The sequence below is a fragment of the Rhinatrema bivittatum genome, chromosome 3 (assembly GCF_901001135.1).
Source record: "Rhinatrema bivittatum chromosome 3, aRhiBiv1.1, whole genome shotgun sequence".
Taxonomy (NCBI): Eukaryota; Metazoa; Chordata; class Amphibia; order Gymnophiona; family Rhinatrematidae; genus Rhinatrema; species Rhinatrema bivittatum.
In genome coordinates this window covers 334,073,657-334,097,522 of record NC_042617.1, presented here as the reverse complement: position 1 = coordinate 334,097,522, position 23,866 = coordinate 334,073,657, and the positions used below count along the sequence as shown (strand labels likewise).

The following is a 23,866-nucleotide window of genomic DNA, read 5'->3' as shown; positions in this document are numbered from 1 at the left end:
GGATTTTGGATTATATTTTTTTTCTATTTTTTTGGTTCTAGAATTTTATTGGTGTAAAATTGTTTCCATACATACTATATGCTGTCTTTGGTGCTTATTTAAGAATGGTCAAAAATGTCAAAGTTCACAAGAGCATTGATTGCAAAAGCAAATATTTATTCACAGCTTTGGATGGCACTGCAAGTTTAAGAAGAGTCTTACATGGTCCCCCAACAAAGAACCATGTGTCGACATGCTGCATTGGGAGGGACTTTTAAACCGAAAACAATAGCAGCCTTGACCTGAGGCTCCCTAGGTCTCTTTCTAGTCTCTAGGTCTATCTGCCTTGCCTTTTTAGCCTTCAGGCTTTCTTGTTCTATGCTCTGTGTAGTCCTCATCCTGGTTTGTCCTGTCTTGTTCTATTCTGCCTTGCCCTAGTCCCTGTTTCCAGAGTCCTACTTCCATGCATGCTTTCACTCAGTTCCTGTCTGTTCCAGTATTCCAGTTCCATGTATACCTGCCTTCACTCCACTCTTTCCTGCACCCAGATCCAGTCTGTTTCTGCTGTTCCAGTCCACGCTTACCTGCACTCAGTTCCAGTCTATTCCTATGGTTACCTGCACTCTGCTTCAGAGCTCCATACCAGCCAGTGCCTCACTCCTGAGCTCCATTCCAGCCTTACTGGACTGCCCATGCTTAACCTCAAGCCTTGACTCCCTGCTTCACTAGAGGAGGTGCTGTCTACAACATCCTATCGACAGCTGTCCTTCACAACAGTCATATACTTGGATGACTTATTGATCTTTTCTCAAACCCTGAATTTCCACTGAAGAGAAGTCTGTATCATCCTGCAATGCTGGTGAGAGAATAATCTCTATGCCAAACTGGAAAAATGTCTCTTTGAGCAAGTTGAGCTCCCTTTCCTGAGGTATATAGTTTCACAAGACTGGCCATGCCCCATGAGCACTGGACCTCACAAAAGTTCTGGGAATTTGCTAATTAATACTGTCATTTTATCCCAAATTACTCCTCTGTGGCAGCCCCCCTTACTGCTTTTACCCACAAGGGCGCCAACACAAAAGATTGGCCACCAGAGGCCATAGAGGCATTTAAGAAGTTAAAAAATGTCTTTGCCAGCAAGCCTTGCCTGTGTCACCCAGATTCAACATGATCCTTCATCTTAGAGGAGATGCCTCTGTCCTGGGGGTAGAGGCTGTCCTCAGCCAATGCACTAAACAAATGGTACTTCAACCATGTTCTTTCTTTTCTAAGAAGTTCTTTCTGGCCGAACACAATTATAGCATTGGAGATCGAGAACTCTTGGCCATCAAACTAGCTCTTGAGGAATGGTGTCATTTACTCAAAGGAGCACAACACTGTATCACAATATACATAGACTACAAGAACCTCAAACATCTATATCAAGCTCAGCAGCTTAATGCAAGACAAGCCTGCTAGTAATTGTTATTCACCCATTTTGATTTTGAATTATGGTACCACTCTGCACTCAAAACCAACTGGAAAATGTCCTTTCTTACTCGTTCTAGGCAGAGGATATCCCAAAGCCTCTCAGGCACATCATCGATCCCACTAAGATACTTCTAGTCACTATGGTACCCATCCTTCCTGGGAATATGGTCGTACCTTCCAGACTACATGAAAAGGTAATAAATGGGTCCATGGCTCACTTGTCACAGGTCACCCTGGGTGGGCAGGAATCCTTGAATTGCTTCAATGACACTACTGGTGGCCCCAAATGAAACAAGATGTCAAGGCCTATGTTAACTTGTGCCCCACTTCCACACAGCAAAAAGCACTGCATGGCATACCCTGGGAACTGTTAAAGTCATTGCCAGCCCCCAGGGAGCTCTGACACACCTGTTCATAGAATTAATGGTGGTCCTCCTCATCTCTAATAGTGCCATTGAGATTTTGGTGGTGGTTGATCAGTTCTCGAAGATGACACACTTGTCCTATTATCAGGTTTTCCTTTCCACACCCAAATTAGTGCTTCTCTTCACTCTCCATGTCTTTCACCTGCATGGCCTCCCTCAGCATATACTATCAGATAAAGGAGTTCAGTTCACCACTGGGTACTGGAACTCTCTTTTCAAAAAGTTAATTATCACCCTTGACTACACTACTACAAGAAAGTCGGTATATAAAAGCCTTTAATAAATAAATAAATAAATAAATAAATAAATAAATAAATAAATAAATAAATAAATAATACTACCTATCACCTGCAAAGCAACGGACAAGCACAGCATACCAACAGTACTTTCAGACCTTCCTCCACTCCTGCATCAATGAATATCAGAATAAATGGGCCACTCTCTTACCTTGGGTCAAATTCTCTCATAATGTTCACATCAGCGCAGCCACCAATTCCTCACCTTTTCAGCTGGTCTATGGAAAATAGCTCTATTTCCTTTACCTTTGCTTGTCACAGTCCTGTCTCCAGTAGCTCAACTCCCCACCCAGAAATTGCATGAACTATGGGAACGGACCAATCAATTTTTTGAGAAAACCACTGCCAGAGCCAAGAAGAGAGCAAATGCCCATAGAAAACTGGCTCCAGACTTTAAAATAGGAGAAACGGTTTGGCTGATTACCCACCACTTATGCCTTCAACTCCAATCCATGGTTTATTAGACTATTCCCTGTGTGCGACAACTTGTCCCTGTCACATATCAGCTATGGTTACCACCCACATTAAAAGCCCATAATGTGATTTATGTATCCTTGATTAAACCAGTGGTGCTTTCATGGCCCTCCAGAGTCCAGCCTAAACCTCAGCAACTCTTTGCTGCTGGAGATGGCATTTACAAAGTCTAAGAGATCCTAGAATCCTGCTGGAGAGGAAAGAAAGTTGAGTATCTAATATCCTGGCCAGAAGAAAACACTTGGGAGCAATCAATAACAACCTCTTGAAGAAATTCCAGCAATAGTACCCCAGAAAGCCTAGGACCTCAGGAAGGTGGCCTTAGGGGGGTACTGTTATGTTTGGTGGTCTGCAGGCTGTCTCCTTGAACTGCTGCACTTACCTCCCCAGCCGGGTCATTCCTTACAGGCCCCAACATGGCCTAGTACCTCCAACGCAGCAGAACTTCGCCAACACTCTGACATGGCAGGATGTTTACTGGCTCCATTCAACTGTGCTCCTCCTTAGGCATGAGTGCACCTAACTTTACCCTATCTAAAGGGCCCTTGTGGGAAAGTCCTGATGGTGCCTAATGATGGCATCACACGTTCAGGCTTATAAAAAGCCTTTGCTGACTTTCTTTCACTGCCTCAGCAACAGGTCCAGCTATGTTTCATCATGTGTGTTTCTTCTCAGGGTCTTGTCCTTGTTCTAGCCTTGGCCAGTTTGTCTTCAATTCCAGTCCAGTACTTGTCCATCTTGTCTTCATTCCAGTCTTGTCCAGCTTGTCTTCTGTTCCAGTCCAGCTTGTCCGCAGTTCTAGTTCAGTTTGTCTTCTTTTTCATTATCTGCCTCTTCTATTCCTTGCCTACTTGCTTTGCCTATCTGTCCATCCTGTCTTCCCTCGGATGGATACCAGGTTTGACCTCAGCTATGGACATCCACTATGCTTGACTGTGTTATGGTTTGAGTGGATTCTTGGGTACTGTGGCAGATGACCATGCCCACGGGGAGGAGCCCCGCAGGGAGCCACAGTACTGGGCTAGACTCAGGATCCACAAACACAGAGTTATGTCATTTATTGTACAGCTAATGTATACCACCAGAGGTGGCAGTAGTGAGGTGATCCAGATGTAGCAGTCCAAGGACCCTCGGCAGAGGGGACCCATCTCACCAAGATGGTATAGGGATATCCAGGTGAAGGTTTTCCAGCACAGAAGAGCTGTAGATGAGACAGACTGAGAATTAGAATTACTCACTAGATGGTAGCTGTAAGGTTGATGATTCCACCAGGCAGAAGTAGATGGTAACAGTCACCGAGGCAGGGAGAGCAGGCCCTCGAGGACCAAGTACCTGATCCCAGTAAGGCACCTGAAAGAAAGAAAAGAGCCCCCGAGAAGCGGGTACCCAGGTTAAAGAATACCCCGAAGGGCAGAGAGAGCTTCCAGCGGCAGCAATGAAGCGGCAGAGTAGCTTAGACCGGACAATTCCAATCCTTGCTAACTCAACGTGCTAGCAAACAAGCATAAGCTAAATACCCGGATGGTATGACGTCACTCAAGGGGGACGCCCCCGAGGTTCCCGCCATGACATGGATAAAGACGTGGGTCGCATGCCCATGCGCACCCTAAGAGGCCCTTAGGAGAAACATGGCGTGAGGCTTTGCCATAGCCGTTCCAGGGACGCTGGAGAATGCGGCTTGCAGTTGCGGCGGTAGCCATCTTCCCAAGGCTAGCAGGGAGAGCAGAGGAAAAGGTGAGGCACAAGGGTTGAAGCCATCTGAGACCGACGGACGCAAAAGACTGCTGCCTGTCTCTGACTAGTGCCAGGACCTCCAATACGCCTTTCTGCTGCCTGGACCTCGGAAACCTCTGATTGCTCTCAGCCTATGATCAGCTTATTATGGACCTGTCCTGCTATCCACAGAGACCTCACTAAAGTCCTGCTGGCCTCGGCACCCAAAGGCTCAACCCGAGGGGAACTTGGGCCAGTATAGATGAAGGCCCTGATGGGTCTCTGGTCTGCCTAGGTCCACCTGCCAATGGTGGGGGCCTGCAGGGCTCCTCCCTGCAGGTACCTAAGAACATAAGAACATAAGAAATTGCCATGCTGGGTCAGACCAAGGGTCCATCAAGCCCAGCATCCTGTTTCCAACAGAGGCCAAACCAGGCCACAAGAATCCTGCCTCGGCCCAAGGGTCCACAAACATAACAATGATTAAACAGAAAACAACAATTTTATCTCTTTATTGGAACATTCTTCATACCTGGAATTGTAATTATTCCTCACTAAGTTAAATCACAAGAGGTCCCTAAAAAACAAGGATAGCTCAACTAGGTATATAATGCTCAACAAATGAAAACCACTGACCAGCAATAAGAGAGTTTGGTTTTAATGATGTATCTATCCTGTTAGAGTTCTGCAGTTTTTATTGCAAGCTTTTCAGATCCCAGAGCTATATATGCTTGTGAAGTGGGAGGTAGACTGCTGGTATTAACAATGCTTACCTTGAAAAGAATGCTTAAAAGTCCATTAGTTGGCAGAGAATTTCAAAGATTACTGTAAATTATTCAATTCCAAAACAGAAGACTATGTGAGGTTACTCAACAATGAGCATAAAAGTTAGAAATGGAATACAATTATTCTGCATAAGTAGCTACTTAAAATCTAGCTACTTTAATGGAATATTTCTGCAACTTAGACAATCTAAATAATAGAACTGTTCTCTTCAATAGCAAATTCAAATAAGCATAGAAAGTTTGGAACCAGAATCAATTCTATAACTCTGACTCTACAATTTCACTAACTTTTTCCAATATTGTCCCAGATTTCCAGTAAAAAAAAAAAAAGTCATTAAAGTCTAGAATTGTGCTAGTCATGCTGTAGACACCTGCCCTAAATATGAGCTTTAATAGTATCTACTAGCAAACTAACTTCAGCTTTCTTCTTTTGCTAATATAGAGAATGTCTAAGGCACATTATATATGAAATTACTTTTAATATAGAAAAAAAACAAACCTAGTATCTTACACTAGGTCACTATCACTGGAGTTGATGTAGTAGTGGTTTAAGCTGACTTCCTTCTTACTGCACTGAACCTCATTATGATCTCTTCGCATTAACCAACCTTTTTCTTTAAATTGTCAAAGCACTGATTATTACTACCAGTAGTTATCATTATAGCATTATACTACCAGTAGTAATCATTATAGCACTACCTGATGCCCACAGCACTTTACAGATACACACGAGACAATCCCTACTTCACGGAGCTTATAATCTAGTCAAGATGAATAGACAAGATGAATAAGATTGTTTGGGGAGTTTCAAGGTTCATATTTAAAGGTAAGTTTGTAAAGGTACACCTGAAAGGTATACTTACTAGGGATGTGCAGGAGAAAAAAATATGTTTTCGTTTTCGGGAGGTTTTTTTCCCCCACAAATTTTGGTTTGTGGATTGCTTGATTCATGTTCATTCGTGTGAAAAAAACAAATAAAAAAATTAACCCCTCCCCAAAAACCGGTCTAAAAACAAAAATCGAAGCCTCCCAGGGCTGCCCGCCCGCTCACTTGAAAAAATGCAGGGGCTGGGATCCCCCTGGGCCCCTCTTACCTGGTATGGTGGGGATCTGCTGGCTTCAGCCTAGGCCCAGGCCATAGCCTTGGACTTGCATAGGCCGAAGGCACAGTAGGTCAATGCGACCTGGGCCTATTCAAGACCAAGGCTTTTGCCTGATCCAGACGCTGGGATACTGAACACCTGGGCCTCAGCCTAGGCCAGGCCTGGACCCGGGCCTGATTCCGGGGCCTTGGCCCAGACCCGAAACCGCAACCTGGCCCGGAGGCTGGGTCCTGACACTGGGGCCTTGGTCCAGATCCAGGCACAACGCCATGATCTGACCCAGAGTCAGGGTCCTGACATCAGGGCCTTGGCCTAGGCCAGGTCCTGGAGGCAAGATTTCCATGCTAGGGCCTTGGCCCGGACCCAGTCCTGATGCTGACAACCTGGCCCAGAGGCCAGGTCCAAACACTAGGGCCAAGGCCTAGACCCAAGCCCAATACTGGGGTCTTAGCCAGGAGGCTGGGTCCTGATTCCTGGAGTCAGGCCCAAGCTTCAGACCCTCTTCGTGGTCCTCTTCATTCTTCAGCACTTGCAAGCCATATGACATCTTCGGGCTATGTCTCAGCATCAGGACTGGGTCTGGCTTAGGCTCCTGCATCGAGACCTAGCTTTCGTTAGATACCTGATGGATAAGTTAAATTTTTTGGGGTTTTTTTGTTTAGTTTTTGAGGGACTTGGCCAAGGCCCCAGTGTCATCCCATGCCTCTGCTGAGACCCCTGCTTCTCACTCAGGCCTAGGCTGTGGCCCCTGCTTTAGGCCTCAGCCTTTTCCCTAAGCAAGGCCCCAGCTTCAGGCCTAGGCTGAGGCACCAGTGTTGTGCTTGGGCATAGGCTGTGGCCCCTGATTTGGCCCTTGGCCCATGCCCTAGGCAAGGCCCCAGCTTATGCCCTAGGTGAGGCCCCAACTAGGCCTTGACCTAGGCCCAAATCATTAGTTTAAAATGAAACAAATGAATAAGATTTGTTTCATTCAGGGGGGCCCTGATTCATTTTGGGACCCCACGAATGAAATGAATTAGTCTTATTCATCACAGTTTGCAGTTTTGTTTTAAACAAGTGCACATCCCTTAGCAAGATATATGTGTAAACCAGGTCATGTGAGGATGAATACTGCTGTTGTGCCTAAGGTTGATTTGAAACAAATATACAGGCAGATACAGTACAGTGCGCTCCAGCACTGTACTGCGCTCCAGCGGAGTGCACTGTTAACCCGCAACTGGACGCGCGTTTCGATGCGCTAGCTTTAACCCTTATTCAATAAGGGGTAATAGCGCGTCGAAAACGCGCGTCCAACCCCCTGAACCTAATAGCGCCCGCAACATTCAAATGCATGTTGATGGTCCTATTAGGTATTCCCACGCGATTCAGAAAGCAAAATGTGCAGCCAAGCCGCACATTTTACTTTCAGAAATTAGCGCCTACCCAAAGGTAAGAGTTAATTTCTCCGGGCACCGGGAAAGTGCACAGAAAAACAGTAAAAACTGCTTTTCTGTGCACCCTCCAATGATATTAAGTCGGAGGTCCCGAAAGTTAAAAAAAGTTTTAAATAAAAAATTTGAAATCGGCCCGTGGCGTTCGCCCGCTCTCCCTTGACTAATACTGTATCAGCCTGATAAGAACATAAGAACATGCCATACTGGGTCAGACCAAGGGTCCATCAAGCCCAGCATCCCAACAGTGGCCAATCCAGGCCATAAGAACCTATCAAGTACCCAAAAACTAAGTCTATTCCATGTTACTGTTGCTAGTAATGCGGTGGTTATTATCTAAGTCAACTTAATTAATAGCAGGTAATGGACTTCTCCTCCAAGAACTTATCCAATCCTTTTTTAAACACAGATATAGTAACTGCACTAACCACATCTTCTGGCAACAAATTCCAGAGTTTAATCGTGCATTGAGTGAAAAAGAACTTTCTCTGATTAGTTTTAAATGTGTCCATGCTAACTTCATGGAGTGCCCCCTAGTCTTTCTATTATCCGAAAGAGTAAAAAACCTATTCACATCTACCCATTCTAGATCTCTCATGATTTTAAATACCTTTATCATATCCCCCCTCAGCCATCTCTTCTCCAAGCTGAAAAGTCCTAATCTCTTTAGTCTTTCCTTATAGGGGAGCTGTTCCATTCCCCTTATCATTTTGGTAGCCCTTCTCTGTACCTTCTGCATCGCAATTATATCTTTTTTGAGATGCGGTGACCAGAATTGTACACAGTATTCAAGGTGCGGTCTCACCATGGAGCAATACAGAGGCATTATGGCATTTTCCGTTTTATTCACCATTCCCTTTCTAACAATTCCCAACATTCTGTTTGCTTTTTTGACTGCCGCAGCACACTGAACCAACGATTTCAATGTGTTATCCACTATGACGCCTAGATCTCTTTCTTGGGTAGTAGCACCTAATATGGAACCTAACATTGTGTAACTATAGCATGGGTTATTTTTTCCTATATGCATCACCTTGCACTTGTCCACATTAAATTTCTTCTGCCATTTTGATGCCCAATTTTCCAGCCAATGTCTTCCTGCAATTTGCTTGTGATTTAACTACTCTGAACAATGTTGTATCAGCTGCAAATTTGATTACTTCACTTGTCCTATTTCTTTCCAGATCATTTATAAATATATTGAAAAGTAAGGGTCCCAATACAGATCCCTGAGGCACTCCACTGCCCATTCCCTTCCACTGAGAAAATTGTCTATTTAATCCTACTCTCTGATTCCTGTCTTTTAGCCAGTTTGTAATCCACGAAAGGACATCGCCACGTATCCCATGACTTTTTATTTTTCCTAGTAGTGTATTGACAGGTAGAAAGTATTCTGATGTTATTTGCCCACAATTTAATATGCCCTTCCCTCAAGAATATGTGACCCCATGAGATCAACAAATCCGACAGAGCAGATAGAGATTGAAATAATAACAAATTAATTTTTATTCAGAACATTATTTATGTATTTATTTATTTACTTACTTACTTATTTAAACATTTTTTTTATTCCACAACTTCTGATACTATGTCCAGTGCAGATTTCATAATAATATAACAACATTGTCACAAACACAACAATAAAATCACCATAGACATAAAATCTAATTAAAAGCCATCTTAAAATAATGAGTCTTGACCATCTTACAAAACAATTTTAGATCCCTCTGAGATCTAATTTCTAATGGAAATCATTCCATAATCTAAAGCCAATAGAATAAAAAGCACGTTTGGAAGAGGTCTGTAATTTATATAACTCCACAGCAGATAAACTAAGCACAAACAAGCTGACACAAATCCCGAACTGGTACATATCAGTTTAGTCGACATGCTCTGTTATTTTTCGCACAAGTTATACAGACCCAATTCTCTATACTTGCTTCACCCATTTTATGTTTATCCAGATTATGTTTTTCCAGATTATTTCTACCCTGTTCATTGTTTTATCCAGGTTATTTCTACCCTGTTCATTGTAAAACAAGACTGTGTCTCTGTTATTTTTGCTGGTTTTAATGTAAACCAAAGTGATAATTAATCCTGTTAATTGAACCTCGGTATATAAAAATTTATAAATAAATAAATAAATCCCAGCTCTGCATACAACAATTTGTGCAAAATCACAGCTATCCTAAACTGAATCCTCCAACTTATTGACAACCAATGCAATGAAAGAAGATTGGTGAAATATGATGAAAATGTCTCTCTCCACTTACTGTTCTAGCAGTAGCATGCTGTACTAGGTGTAAAGCTCTGAAAAGTTTATTCAGATGACTGACCAAAAGACTACCACAATAATACAAATTACCCAGAACTAATGCCTGCAAAACTGTTCTGAACAATTCAGGTTTCAAGAAATACCTCAATGGCTTCAACATTTTCAATGTATCAAAAGAACTTTTAACAAGATACTGTATATGAGGCTTAAATAATAGCTAAGAATCCAAAATTGCACCTAAATTCAGAACCTCTGTATGTAAAGCCAATGTGGTAGCCGATCCAGTGAGCTGTGTAACAGTGACGACAATAGGAATCGGATGATAACAAGCCCTTTATTAAATTGGGCAATTTAATAAAGGGCTTGTTATCATCCGATTCCTATTGTCGTCACTGTTGTAAAGCCAATGTTACATCATGATACTGAATACTTTTCTGATTATTATCTTGGGTCTTTTTGGTAACTTAAAGATTTGTAGTCTACTTGATATTCAACAACAATCCTCTACTAGTTAACCAATCTTTGACAGTAACAATACACTTTTCAAATAACAAAAGAGGGAGGGAACCATCTATTCCACAAGGAATGTGTAACTGATTATGATCAGCATAATATAAAGTTGGACATCTAGAAAATCAATTAGCTTACCCAAAGGGGCCATATACACAGACAGTGTGGAACCCTCTGGTACAACTCCCTTCCAAAAAAGACCTAAACCATTGTAACACCACTGACCTACCCCAAAACTTATAAACTGAGAAATTAACATCTGGTGATTTAGAGTATCAAAAGCAGATGCAATGTCCAGATATACCAACAAACCAGACAAGCTCTTATTGAGTCTTTGATATAACACATCCAGTAATGAAAAGAAAAGATGTTCCGTGATATAAGCTTTATGGAAGCCAAACTGGTTTTTATCTAAAATTGAATTATTCTCAACAAAATCTTCCAATTGCACCAAAACACATTTTTCAATCACTTTCGACAAGTTGCAGTGGGGTAATAGGCCAGTAATTATTTATGTCCAATAAAGATCCCTTCTCATACTTAACTAATGGCTTCACAATAGCTTCTTTCAACTGACTTGGAAGATGACCCCCCACTAAAGAGGTATTAACAATCATTCTCAAAATTCCAAAGGTTTGTGATTGTACATTTTTTTTATCAGAAAAAAAGGACATACATAAATACCCAGAAGATGGTTTTAACTCTTCTAATAACATCTGATAATTCCTTTCTGATACCTCCCTAAAAACAGACTACTTAATCAAATGGCTATCTACCCTCGGGAATTTCACAATCTACTCTAGGCTCAGTTAATAACATAATATCTTCAATCTTTTTTTCCAAAAAATTCCGCAAGCCCTCACATGTTGGAAATGTCAATTTATCTATGCTTAAACAGCTAGTTAATTTACATACAGTTTCAAAATGATTCAATGATGACTTAATGCCAATTCAATCCTCTGAGAAATGTAGTTACTCCATATCCTTTTATACTTTATCCTAAAATATATTTTACTCAACAATTATAGCTATAAACTCACATAAATTATATTGCATGCATATATCTTTTCACATATGTCTCTGACCTCACTAAAACTGCACTTCCCCCCATGCCTGATGATGACACTCAAGCTAAATGTGATGACCTCGCACACTTTTTTAATGACAAAATCTCCAATCTAATGCTACGCTTTCCTCCCACCACCCAGCCCACTAAACCACTCCCTATTACACCTCACGTTACCCTTAACACATGTGAGCCCACTTCATCCTCCAAGACAGAAGCTATACTCAAGAAAATGAAACCAGCACTGCACCCTTCCAATACTATCCCCACCAAATCCCTCTTATGCATCCCTAGCATAATAGCTCAACCTATTTCCGATATCATTAACTGCTTCCTCTTCCTCGGAATTGTTCCTGCTCCCTTGAAACAAGCTTCAGTCAAACCCTTACTCAAAAAAACTAAACTTGACCCTACTGACCCTGCTAACTTTCGGCCTATCTCAAACCTATCCTTTCTGGCAAAAATACTTGAAAAAAGTAGTAAACTTACTAGGGAGTGTAATCATTTTTTGACGATTTAAAAAATCGTCAGATATTTTTTAAATTCGTCAAAAATCGTTAGAGTCGCGAAACAATAGAAATGCCCCCGATTTATCTTGAAAAACTCGGAAATCGGGGAGGGCGGGAAAACCGGCACACCAAAACAAACCCTAAACCCACCCTGACCCTTTAAAAATGAATCCCCCACCCTCCCGAACCCCCCAAAATGTTTAAATTACCTGGTGGTCCAGTGGGGGGGGGTCCCGGCGCGATCCTCCCGCTCTTGGGCCATCGGCGCCATTTTGGCTGCCACTAAAAAATGGCGCTGATGGCCCGATAAAAAAAAAAAAACCCACCCGACCCTTTAAATTGACCCCCCTTAGCCCCCCCCCCCCCCCCCCCCCCCCCCCCCCCCCAAAAAAACTTTTAAAATTACCTGGTGGTCCAGTGGGGGCACGGGAGCATCTCCCACTCTCGGGCCATCGGCTGCCACTAATAAAAATGGTGCCGATGGCCCTTTGCCCTTACCTTGTGACAGGGTATCCGTGCCATTGGCCGGCCCCTGTCACATGGTAGGAGCACTGGATCGCCGGCGCAGCCAATAACAAAAAAATAATCGAGCCGGACGATAAAAATTTTAAGATTTTGAATCGGAACCGGAACCGATCAGATTCCGGTTCCAATTCACATCTCTAAAACTTACAGCTATCTGACCACCTCAAAAAACATAATATTCTCTCCCCTTCCCAGTTCGGCTTCCACAAATTCTTTAGTACTGAGACTCCTCCTAATTTCACTCACAGACTCCATATTAAAAGAGTCACTCTTACCTACTTGCATTTCTAGACATATCCTCAGCCTTTGATACCATAAACCACAACATCCTACTAACCCGTCACAGAAATTGACATATCTGGAACCCCCGTCAACTGATTTGAATCATATCTAGACAACAGACTCTACAAGGTCAGAATAGGCAAATGTGAATCCAAACCTATCAAGCTTTCCAGAGGCTTTCTTCAAGGCTCCTCCCTTTCCTCTACCCTCTTCAATATCTACCTGCTACCCCTTTGCCAACTACTCTCCGAACTGGGCCTCACCCACTATATATATGCGGATGATGTCCAAATCCTTATCCCCATCACAGACTCCTTACACAATGCCCTCAAAACCTGGGAAAATGCTCTATCTTCAATCAACAGTCTCCTCACTAACCGTAACCTGGCCCTTAACACCTCCAAAACGGAACTTATCATCTCACCCCCTCACAACTCCATAGACCCCCAGCCCCACGTGATAACTTTCTCACAGCATGTAGGAGGACCTTGGCGTCACCATAATAATCACCTTAAACCTAAAAGAAATTATCAGCTCAACCATGAAAGATTGCTATTTCAGACTAAACACTCTGAAGAAACCTCAATGACTACCGCACGGTCCTCCAAGCCACAATATTCTCCAAAATAGATTACTGCAACTCCCTATTCCTAGGCCTCCCCAAAGCCGCTATTAAACCCCTCCAAATGCTACAAAACTCCGCTGCTAGAATCCTTACAAATACCCGCAAAACAGATCATATCCTCAGAGATCTCCACTGGCTCCCTATCTACCACCGTATCATCTACAAGATGCTCACTATCTTACACAAAACCCTAAAGAACCAGAGCATGATCTAGCTAAATGACTCCATACAATTCCACACCACTAACAGGCCAACCAGATCCTCCTACAAAGGTACTCTTCACATACCCTCCCCTAAGCTTACCCATCTTACTACCACGAAAGAATGTGCACTTTCTATGCTGGTCCCTCAATCTGGAATTCCATGCCTCCTGATCTGCGGCAAGAACAGTGTAACCCAGAAATTAAAAAAAAAAACTAAAAACCTGGCTCTGCAAACAAGCCCTCTTTTCTTCCTATGCATTCTTCTCCCCCCCCCCCCCCCCCCCCCCCCCCCCCGACTAGCACCCTGGAACTGCTCATCATGCCGATCTTGATTCTAATGTTGCTATTATAACATCCCTGTTGTGTTACCATTCTTATTGTTAATATACTTTATTACTCTTGCTATTGAATTACCGTTCTCTTGTATTAGTTACTACTTCTTAGTTTCATGTATTTCTCTTTCCTTGTTAATACAGTTCAATGTAAACCGGCATGATGTACATACGAATGCCGGTATATAAAAATCTTTAAACAAATACATAAATAAACAAATAAATATCATTTAACTGTTCTGTCTTATAAAGTTGTGAATATATTTTTCTTTTCTTTTTAGAAGTTCCATTTGATAAAGCAGAAATCAAATATACTGGAACTGCAGCATAAACTCTATGGGGCAGATTTTAAAACATACGCGCGGGCATACATTTGTGCGTGCAACCCGGTGCGCACAAATGTATGCCTGATTTTATTACGATAAGTTTTTTATTTCTTTGTTGCTTGTTTTATTTTTTTCTTTCCTTTCTCTCTTTCATGTGTCTTTCTGTTACTTTATATCTGTAAGCTCTGACCTGGCTACTTTTTACTAGTGTATGCACTTATCTATTTTCTTTAAGCTTTTATTTTCTCACTTTCTCTCTCTCTCTCTCTTTGCAATGTAGCTTTTCCTCGGTGGCAGTTCTATTTCCTTTCCTTCTTCTTCTTTTCCTCTTCTCTTTTTACCTAGTAATCTATGCTTTAACCAAATCAATTAAAAAAACCTAACTCCCTTAACTGATATTATGATCTTCCGCAGACTATGTCAGTCATGTTCCCTCAGTGTATGTGCATCCACGGCAACTTATTGTAACTGTAATAAAACTTAACTATAGAAAACAAAATATAATTAAGTGACCCTGAATTAGAGAAAGTAATAGTTTTTCTCCACTCACTCATATTTCTGATCTTTTCTTTTCTAATTGTTTCTGCTTCTTTTCTATCACAAGTTTCTTTTGAGATTAATACTAGGCAAACCTGTGGCACGCTTTTGCTGGTTCCTCCTTGAATTATTCCTGGGCATGCAGCTTATCTTTGACTGGATTTCCCTGGCTGTTATCATCAGCATCAATTTTACACTTAGGGAGGCTTCTTTAAAACGCAATATCTTTAGCTGTTTATTTCTTTTTATCAGCACTTATCGTGTGTACCACACGCAAACCTCTCAATAACAGACTCTGCTATACTAAAATAAACCCCTCTAAACTCCTTGCAGCATTTTCTATATTAAGCTTATTCTACCCTAACAATGTCCCTTACCTTTTCTAGAAAAGCTATTTAAAACAGCCTCACACACATCACATATTCATGCTCTGATACTCAATTGCCTGTTCTTTTTCTTTCTGGTGTTTGTGCGTCCTTTATTTAGGGCCTGTATGCAGAGCACTATGACAGTAGGTCTGCTCAGCTCAAAGTCAGCTCTCTTTCTGTTGGGTTCTATAACTATCTTTAGCTTTCATGGGGTGCGATATTCTTGCTCTTGCTGATGTCATTATAGAAAATAGTACCTGGAGCTAGCTGACAGATGAGTTAGATGGTTATCCTAAGGTCCCTTTCCTGTCTGTTTCATCTCTTCTTTGGATGGACTATTTTTGATATCCTTAAAAATCTTTACTAATGTCTTTACTTTTCTCTGTGGCTCTGCATTGCGACTGGTGTTAGCATAAGATGTGCCAGCCTCATTACAGGTTGTCAGGGGAGCCGTCGCTAAGCTACCATGCTTATGGCTTCGGACCTCGGACTGGTTGTCATGGCGGTGCTACTTTCACAACGAAGCCTTGGGTTGTACTAATCAAATTAGGGGTGGTCAGAAGGTACCATTAGGGTAAAAACTTTAATTATTCTCTGAACTAAAGCCCCCCAAATTCTTTCTTAAAAAAATTCCTTATATCTATTTATGTCATTTTTTATTAGCATTTTTCCTCAAACGATCTCTCAACTCTTACTATCAGTGCCAACATTTATTCCTTTTAAAAGTATCAGTTCCACAGCCTGACCAATGTTTGGGAACTCAGGGTCCTTTTTTGTGGTCACTACTCCCATTTCATGAGTTTTTGGGTTTTTAGGAGTTTTTATCTTTTAAATACCTCCTAGTTCCAACAGGCCTTGTTACAATTTTAAAGCTGGGGAGGTTGGGTTGGTCAAGTGACCAGGGCCCTCTCACCTGACCACCATCTGTGTTTTGTTTAAATTTTGCTTCATTTCTTTTATTTTAAATGAAATGGCGGCCCTCTCTCCGGGGCTTCGCTGGTGTCTGCTGATATCACTCTAACGTCAGTATACTGTGTCCTGGGGCTTCCTCAAGAGCCATACAACACTATTCTCAGCGTTAAAAAAGAAAATTAATTAATTAATATGGCGGCACACTAGGGCACTCACCGGCATGGCTATGGGTTGATTACAGTAAAGGCACGGATACTCTTTTCTTTTGCCAGAGCTTGCTCTTACCCTCAGTACTGGATCCAGGCTGACTTCAGCCACAGCAGCGATCTGATCCTGATAGCAGCTCTCTCCTTTCTTTCTTTTTTTCCTCTTTGTGCTCTCTCATAAAGGCTCTGTGCACAACAGGAAGACTTTGCCAGCAAAGGCAGTGATCTCGATCACAGTTGACCACTCTGAGTTAGCAGTTCCCCCCTGCACTTTATCTGATGCTCTCTGTGGCCTGGTTCAGTGTTACTGCTGTCACTGTGGGACTCCTTCAGTGTTGTTAGGGTTAGTGGTGGGACGGCCAGCCCTCACAGTGGCCCAACATCACTCTGTCTCTGGTTTTTCCCTTTCCTTGCACTCCAACACACTACTGCCTCTTCTGGCAGAATGGCCCCTCTCTCCAAAAAGATTTATCACTTCATCATATTGTAGCTCCTCTTACCTCCTCTATGCTGCCACATGGGCTCACATTGGGAGGACCAGCTTTTGCAAAGACTCAATGCCTCTCTGCCTGTACAGGCTCCTCCCCTCATAAGCTGATCTACCAACTGGTGTCTTCGCAGCTTTCTTTGGCATCGTGGCTTAACTCTGCTGCTCCCTCTAAATTGGCCTCTTTTCTTCTTTGCTCATGGCTTGTTGCTGCTACTGCCTTCAGTTTTCTCAGCTTTAGTGCTTCAGGTGTCCATAACCCCTGAATTAGCCTTTCTTGATGCACTCAAATTGCCACAGGAAAGGCCAGTGCTGATCCAGCTCGACGCCATTTGTTGTGCTTTGACTCTTTCCCTCACTCAGTCATTGATCCTGCCACTACCATGGTAAGGGTTGCCTCGAGTGAGGGTTAGATTTGTGTCAGCCTGATGCTGCTTTCCCTTTCTCAAGGCACTTTTGCATCCGTTGGTCTCAGACGGATTCATCCTCTGTGCCTCACCTTTCTTCCTTCTCTCTCTTCAAGCCTTGGGAAGATGGCTGCGGCCGCGTATTCATGCCGCTCTCTCCGGTGTCCCCGGATCGGCAACGGCGACAGTGTTCGCCATGATTTTCCTGAGGGCCTCCTAGGGTATGTTCGCGCACGCCACCCACATCTTTATCCACGTCATGGCGGGAACCTCGGGGGCATCCCCTCCAAGTGATGTCATCTCATCCTGGTATTTAGCCTGCCCTTCGTTTGCTAACAAACTGAGTTAGCAAGGATTGGATTGGATTGCCTCTGTTCTAAGCTGCTCTGCTGCTTCCCAGCTGCCGCAGGAAGCTCTCTCTGCCCTTCGGGGTATTTCTCCACTAATCTGGGTACCCGCCCTTTGGGGGCCCTTCTGCTCTATTTCAGGTACCTATCTTGGGATACCGGGTACTCGCTCATCGAGGGCCTGCTCTCCCTAATCTGGTGCCTGCCACTGAACTACGTCTGCCTGCCAGGACCTTCAACAACACAGCTTTCTGCTTCAGTGAATACTAACCCTTTCAGTCTGTCTCATCTTCAGCTTCAGTGCTCGGTTTCCACATCCGGGACCTGTTCCTGCTATGCCACTCTGCCTATCACCTACTCGAGTGTGAGACTGGTCTCCTCTGCTGAGGACCCCTGGACTACTTCTCTGGGTTACCTTCACTGCTGCCCGCTCCCCCGGCAGTACCATCGAGCTGTACAATAAATACAACTTCTCTGTGTCTGCGTATATGGAGTCTAGCCTAGTACTGTGGTTCCTCATGGGGCTCCTCCTCGTGGGAGTGGCCATTACCGCAGTACCCAAGAATCCACTCAAACACCTCAAACCCTAACAGGCACAATCATAGTGCTCAGTCCCCAGGTCTACCTCTCATCTGTCTTGGTCATGGTACTTTTTATTACAGCCAAATGCTGCTGCTATTGCTGCTTCATACCACTGGGCATTTACAATTTAGCCTTCGGTGGCCAATGGTAGTCATGCAGAGAGTTGGCCCTTGCTCCCGTATATCTTCTGTCACTGCTCCGGCTTCACTAATTCATGCCCCTTCTCTTAGGACTGTTCTGAAACATCAATTCTCTTCAAGTTTTGGAACATAGGTAAGTTTTAACATTTTTTTATTTATTTTGGGTACCCCCCTTTACATATGCTTTACTTTCTTTATTTTTATTTTATATATATTCCTCCTTTCTATGCTTAAATACTGAATATATTTCACAGAGACAGCAATTAACCTCTACCCTTTTATATAGTGTACTGTAAGATAGAAAATGCAGGTGTGTGTGTGTGATATCTCAGGAGATAAAAGCAGGAAGCTGATTGTGAGAGGTGGAATGAGTAAGATGATCTTGAACTTAATTGTCAAACAAAAATGTTATAGCAGGATGTGAATTGGTAGAGCATGGGAGGCTGACAAGCTAGACCTTTGATACACAGAATACAAGAAAATGTTTGAACGGCTAACCACAGATGAAGATTCTTTTCTTTCAAATAACATAGAATATTGAACTGTGTCTGATGCCATGGACAGGCAACCAATCAGATTTGAAATGAACTCTAGCCAATTAACAATGAACTTCTGATGTTGCAAAGTATCCTTCTGATTGCCAGAAAACTCAGTCTTACCAAATGAGATATCTGGAAGACTTGGCCACATGATGCTAATCAAGCGGATGTCTATGAATTGGTTAACCAATGATAACTGGTTAGCAACCAAATAGCAGCCACTCATGGGCTAGATACCAATGATGACAAGTTAAGCTCTGCCTATGATGAATGCATAAAAAACCACCAGCACAGAAGCTGAAACAGGAAGATCTCAACAGACAACAGGAAGTGCTGAATGCATAAGACATAGCAGAGGTTTCTGATTACACTGAGACTCGCCCAGCTAAAGACTTCAATTTGGCCAATGACTTCTAAAGCAGATAACCTTCAAGTGATATAAATCTTAGCTTGGGGGGTTAAGATTTTCTGTTTAGAGTTATCTGACCAGTTATACATGGTAAGTAATGAAAGTGTTAAGCTTGTTGTATAATAAACCTTACATGATTCCATATTGTTTCCTCTTCATTCTGGATCCAACAGATTATGCCCAGGATTGGAGGGAAGCAGTTCCCTAGGAGCCCCAGTATACAAATTAATAAGTCAATTAATTAATTAAGATATCAGATCTTTTTCCCTAATTTATATAAGAAAAGCAGAACATTGAGTGGGTGCGTAAGGGGTAGATGATATGATTGCACATGCATTTCAAACTTTCATAGTTCATACATTGTCTGTGTAAAGTTGTGTGTCCAATATATGCTGTATTCCTTTTTGAATTATTTTTAAAGTGATTTTTCACCTGTCTGTTGTTATATTTCATTGTCCCCATATTCCTCCAAGCACAAAGAAAGCTTCTGAAATCTGGTCATCTCCGCTGACAGCTGCTCTGAAATGCTGGAGTTGCTCAGGCATATACAAGCTAAGAACATCAGTAGCAAACGAAGCCCATGTGCTCAGAAACTCAGTACTGATCCATGCTTGTGTTTGACAGTTTGGATTTCCTGAGATCTGTTCATTCTGGAACATTTATAATGATTCTGCAATATAACATTTGGATTTAAATTAAAAAATAAATCAACGGCACCCATTTCTACTTCATAGATGCACTAAAGAGACATTAACATTTGGAATTCTAGGTTAAATTAAATAGGCAAAAAATAGATGGAGCTATCACACTTAGCAGCACTCACATATTTGTGAAGTCAGAGTGTTTTTCTGAATTCCTATTGGCTTTTGCTGCTTGCACTTTTAGACCAATGGATGACCTTGCATCCGATAACTTGGGCATTCTGGTTTCTCATTCTGAAGACATGGTTGGTAAAATGTGGTTGAAAGGCTTTGGTACCAGAATCCTGTGGTTCCTCCTTAGTGAGTTCATCTGCCATATCATTTATGTACCTTGATAGCTTCAGCGTCATTGAGACAGGCTCTTTAAGATTATTATTTCCATGGGTGGACTTGTGGCTCCAAAACCCTATTGATGGATACATAGAGGTAGATTTTAAAATGCTTGCATGTGGCAAAACTTGGAGATACACGCATGACTCAGCCACTTGGCTTCTCCCTGCAGGATGTGTCAACTCCACCTCAGCCTAAGGGTCCACATCCACAATATAATGTTTTGAAAATTCACCTGAGTTTGTATCTTAATACTCAGACTCCTTGAAATTTCTGATTGTACTACTTTCTCCCATCATTAGATATTTGCATGTGGTCCCCTTGACTGGCCAGTTCTCAAATAATATGTCTGGTAAGCACTGAATTCCTTCTGGGGCTTTTAATCAGTTTGTCGATCTGGTTTTACTTTTTATCTCTTGACTTCATGATTTGCCTACATTTTATATCTAATTTTACATCAAATGTTTCAGTCTCTTTGGGTAAATGCATAATTATAAAATTATGGTTATTAGTAATTGGGTTCTCTATTTTAGCTTAGTTTTTATTATCTGTGTTATTGTAATGTCGTTTTGCTTTATGGTTAGTGCCTCTATGAATATATTGAAGCCCATATTAATTTATTAAAGGATTTGTCCTGCTAACTTTTGGCGTAAGCCTGACAAACCCCAATAACTCAAACTCCCTTTCCACCCTCACCCCCGCCAATACTCAGTGCTTAAATTTTGTCCATGCAACAAGCTACCTGGACCAAATGTATTCAGCTACATGGTAGTGGTACTGCAGATGTTCCCAGAGTGCAGTTTTACTTTTTCCTGGGCAGCACCGATATTAGCGCTGCCTGGAAAAATTACTTAAATTCTATATAATAGCTTTGTTCTAGTTAATTTACACTGGATATTCATCAGTGCAAATTCAGGTTGAACATCTGGATAAAGTTAACTATACAGAGTTTTCTGGGTGAGTTTATCTGACAACTGATGGCAGAATATGGACCACTATATTACTAGCCAGGATCTTTTGAAGATGATGCCTCTTTCCTTGCCAGAAGACCAGAGCTGTACAGCACATATTGACATGAAATTTGTTATATTCTCATGTTTTTGATGTGGGGCCAGTGTGAATTTATGTAGTTTCCCCCCCCCCCCCCCCCCTCAGTTTAAGCAGCAATTTTCCAAGACTATCTCAGATCTGAGTTATTTGAGCAGCTTTTATTTCTTCATATGTCTCTGCTTCTTTGCAGGCGAAAGTGGTTTATATGGATGCATCATTGTCAAGCTGTTAGCAGAGTTTGACCAGTAGCTCCAGTCTCCCAGTAAGGCAGCAGAATGAAGCATCCTGCAGTGAATAGGACGTTCAATGACAAGGGGTGTGATATGAAGCTGTTAAGATTTCACCTGCTATGCAGTCTTATCCTACCTTCATGATTCCTCTCCCACCAGCAGAGACACTCAGAATACCTCATCACTATTGCCAATTTCCTCCTCACTGCCCTTGCCTCACCCAAGTCCCAGCCCTATGTAAACCCTGCCTTGGCAGAAGCTCCGTGTCTTCTCATAGTGTCACTTTTGGCTCTGTGACCTGCCTCTGGTTCTTGTCTTGCCTTGTGGCATACAGGCCTTCTGTTTTGCCTTGTGGCCTTTGGGTCTTCTGACTTACCTTGCCTTGTCTTATGGCCTAGGGTCTTCTGCTTTGCTTTGCCTTGAGGTCCTCGGAACTATACTGTCTTGTTCCCTGATTTGAGGCCTTTGACCTATCCTCTCTTTATCCTACCTAGAGGCCTTTGGATCTATTCTGTCTGTTCTAAGTCTTGCTGCCTTCAGGCTTCTGTGTTTCCCTTCTCTGCCTTGTCTAACTCCTGTCCTAGTCTGCATTGTTGGTCTTGTCCTTTCCATTTCAGTAGCCTATCCAGTCCTGCCTGTACCAGAGTCTTATACTGTCTGTTCCAATAATCTGTCCAGTCCTGCCTGTTCCAGAATCTTGTTCTTGCTTTGCCTTACTTGTGTCTTGTTTAGTCCCAGGTCCTGCTCAGTGTTTCTGCTTGCCTTGTTCTGCCTACCAAGCCAACCTGCCTTGTCCAAGCCTTGTCTCCAGTCTTCCTTGTCCAAACCTTGCCTGTGTGGGTTCACCATTATGATATACTGCTGCCCCAGAGATCTACTGGCCCCCAGAACGCAAGGGCTCAACCTGTGGGGGAGTGGGGGACTAGGCAGAAGGCTGACCCTTGTCTTTCTCCAAGTTCTGCATTTCAGTCCCATGATGCTCCCCAGGTGGATTTCCCAGATTCTGGGGCCCATTACAAAAGCAGAAGAGAAGGAGACTCAAACGAATTTGAGAAAACATTTTCAATGAGAAGATGGTAAATACTAGGGATGTGAATTCATTTAAAATGAAAGTGCAAAATGTGACAAATATGGCTAATTCATTTCATTTGGAGGGCTTTGAACTGAATCAGGACCCCACAAATGAAACAAACCTTATTCGTCATTTTATTTTAAACTAATGCATCAGGCCTAGAATTGGGTCCAAAACTGGGGCCTTGCCTAAGACATGGGCCAAGGCCCAAAGCAGGAGCTATAGCCTATGACTGAGCGCAATGTCAGTGCCTCGGCCTAGGCCCGAAGCTGGGGATCATCTAGGGTCTAGACCAAGGCCTGAGCATGACACTGGGGTCTCAATGAAGGCATGGGCTGACATCAGAGTCTTGGTTGAGACTCCCTGCAAATTAAAAAAAAACAACTTTATCTGATTTGTTGGGTATCCAATGAATGCTGGGTCCCAACACCAAGATCTCAGCCTGGACCCAGGTCCAACACCGCAACCCATCCCAAAGGCCGGGTCCCAATGCCAGGGCCTCAGTCTGTAGACCAGGTCCTGATGCTGTTACCTGACATAGAGGCTGTTTACCGAAGCAGAGGCCTTGACCAAGGCTGGAGCCAGAGCCCAGGCCCAATGCCATGACCCAATCTGGAGACCGAGTCCTGATGCCAGGGCCTGGGACCAGACCCAGGCCTGATGCTGCAACCTGACCCAGAAGCCAGGTCCCAATGCCAGAACCTCACCCTGGATTCAGGCTCGATGCCGCGACCTTGCCCAGAGGTAAAGTCCCAACACCAGGGGCTATGCCTGGAATGAGGCCTGATGCTGGAGTCTTGGCCAGGAGGCCAGGTCCTGATGCCTGGATTTCAGCCCATGGTCATGCCTAGGCCTCAGAGTCCAGGCCTAGCCATATATCAAAATGGCTATGTCAGCTGGGGTGAATGCTCCAGGATTAATTAACTCCAACACGACCCCAGTGGATGCCATCATTTGGCATTGAAGAGACAAAGAAAGAAGAGAACCCAAAGAGAAGCTCCCAGGCCATGGCTCCAAGGCCTGGGCCTGAGTCTGGGCCAGGGCCTTCAGTATTGGGACCCAGGCTCCAGGTCAGGTCATGGTGTCAGGCCTGGGTCTGGTTTGCAGCATCGGGCCTGAGCTTGGGCTCCAGCCTTGGCCAAGCCTCGGCCAAGCCTCAGGCATCAGGACCCAGGCTCCTGGTCAAGGAACCAGCATCAGGCATGGGTCCTGGACTAGGAC

The 23,866-nt window shown here is 43.1% G+C and overlaps 1 long non-coding RNA gene across 2 annotated transcripts in view; it reads right to left on the bottom strand.

Moving 5' to 3' along the window:
- Window positions 1-18,507: 18,507 nt before the first annotated feature.
- Window positions 18,508-23,866, bottom strand: part of LOC115088783 — a 48,459-nt gene continuing 43,100 nt past the window's right edge. For both annotated transcript variants that reach the window (XR_003855873.1, XR_003855874.1), the window contains 2 exons: window positions 20,086-20,369; window positions 18,508-19,932 (listed from right to left, as the gene is read on the bottom strand). This is a non-coding gene — a long non-coding RNA (uncharacterized LOC115088783). The remainder of the gene's footprint in view (window positions 19,933-20,085; window positions 20,370-23,866) is intronic.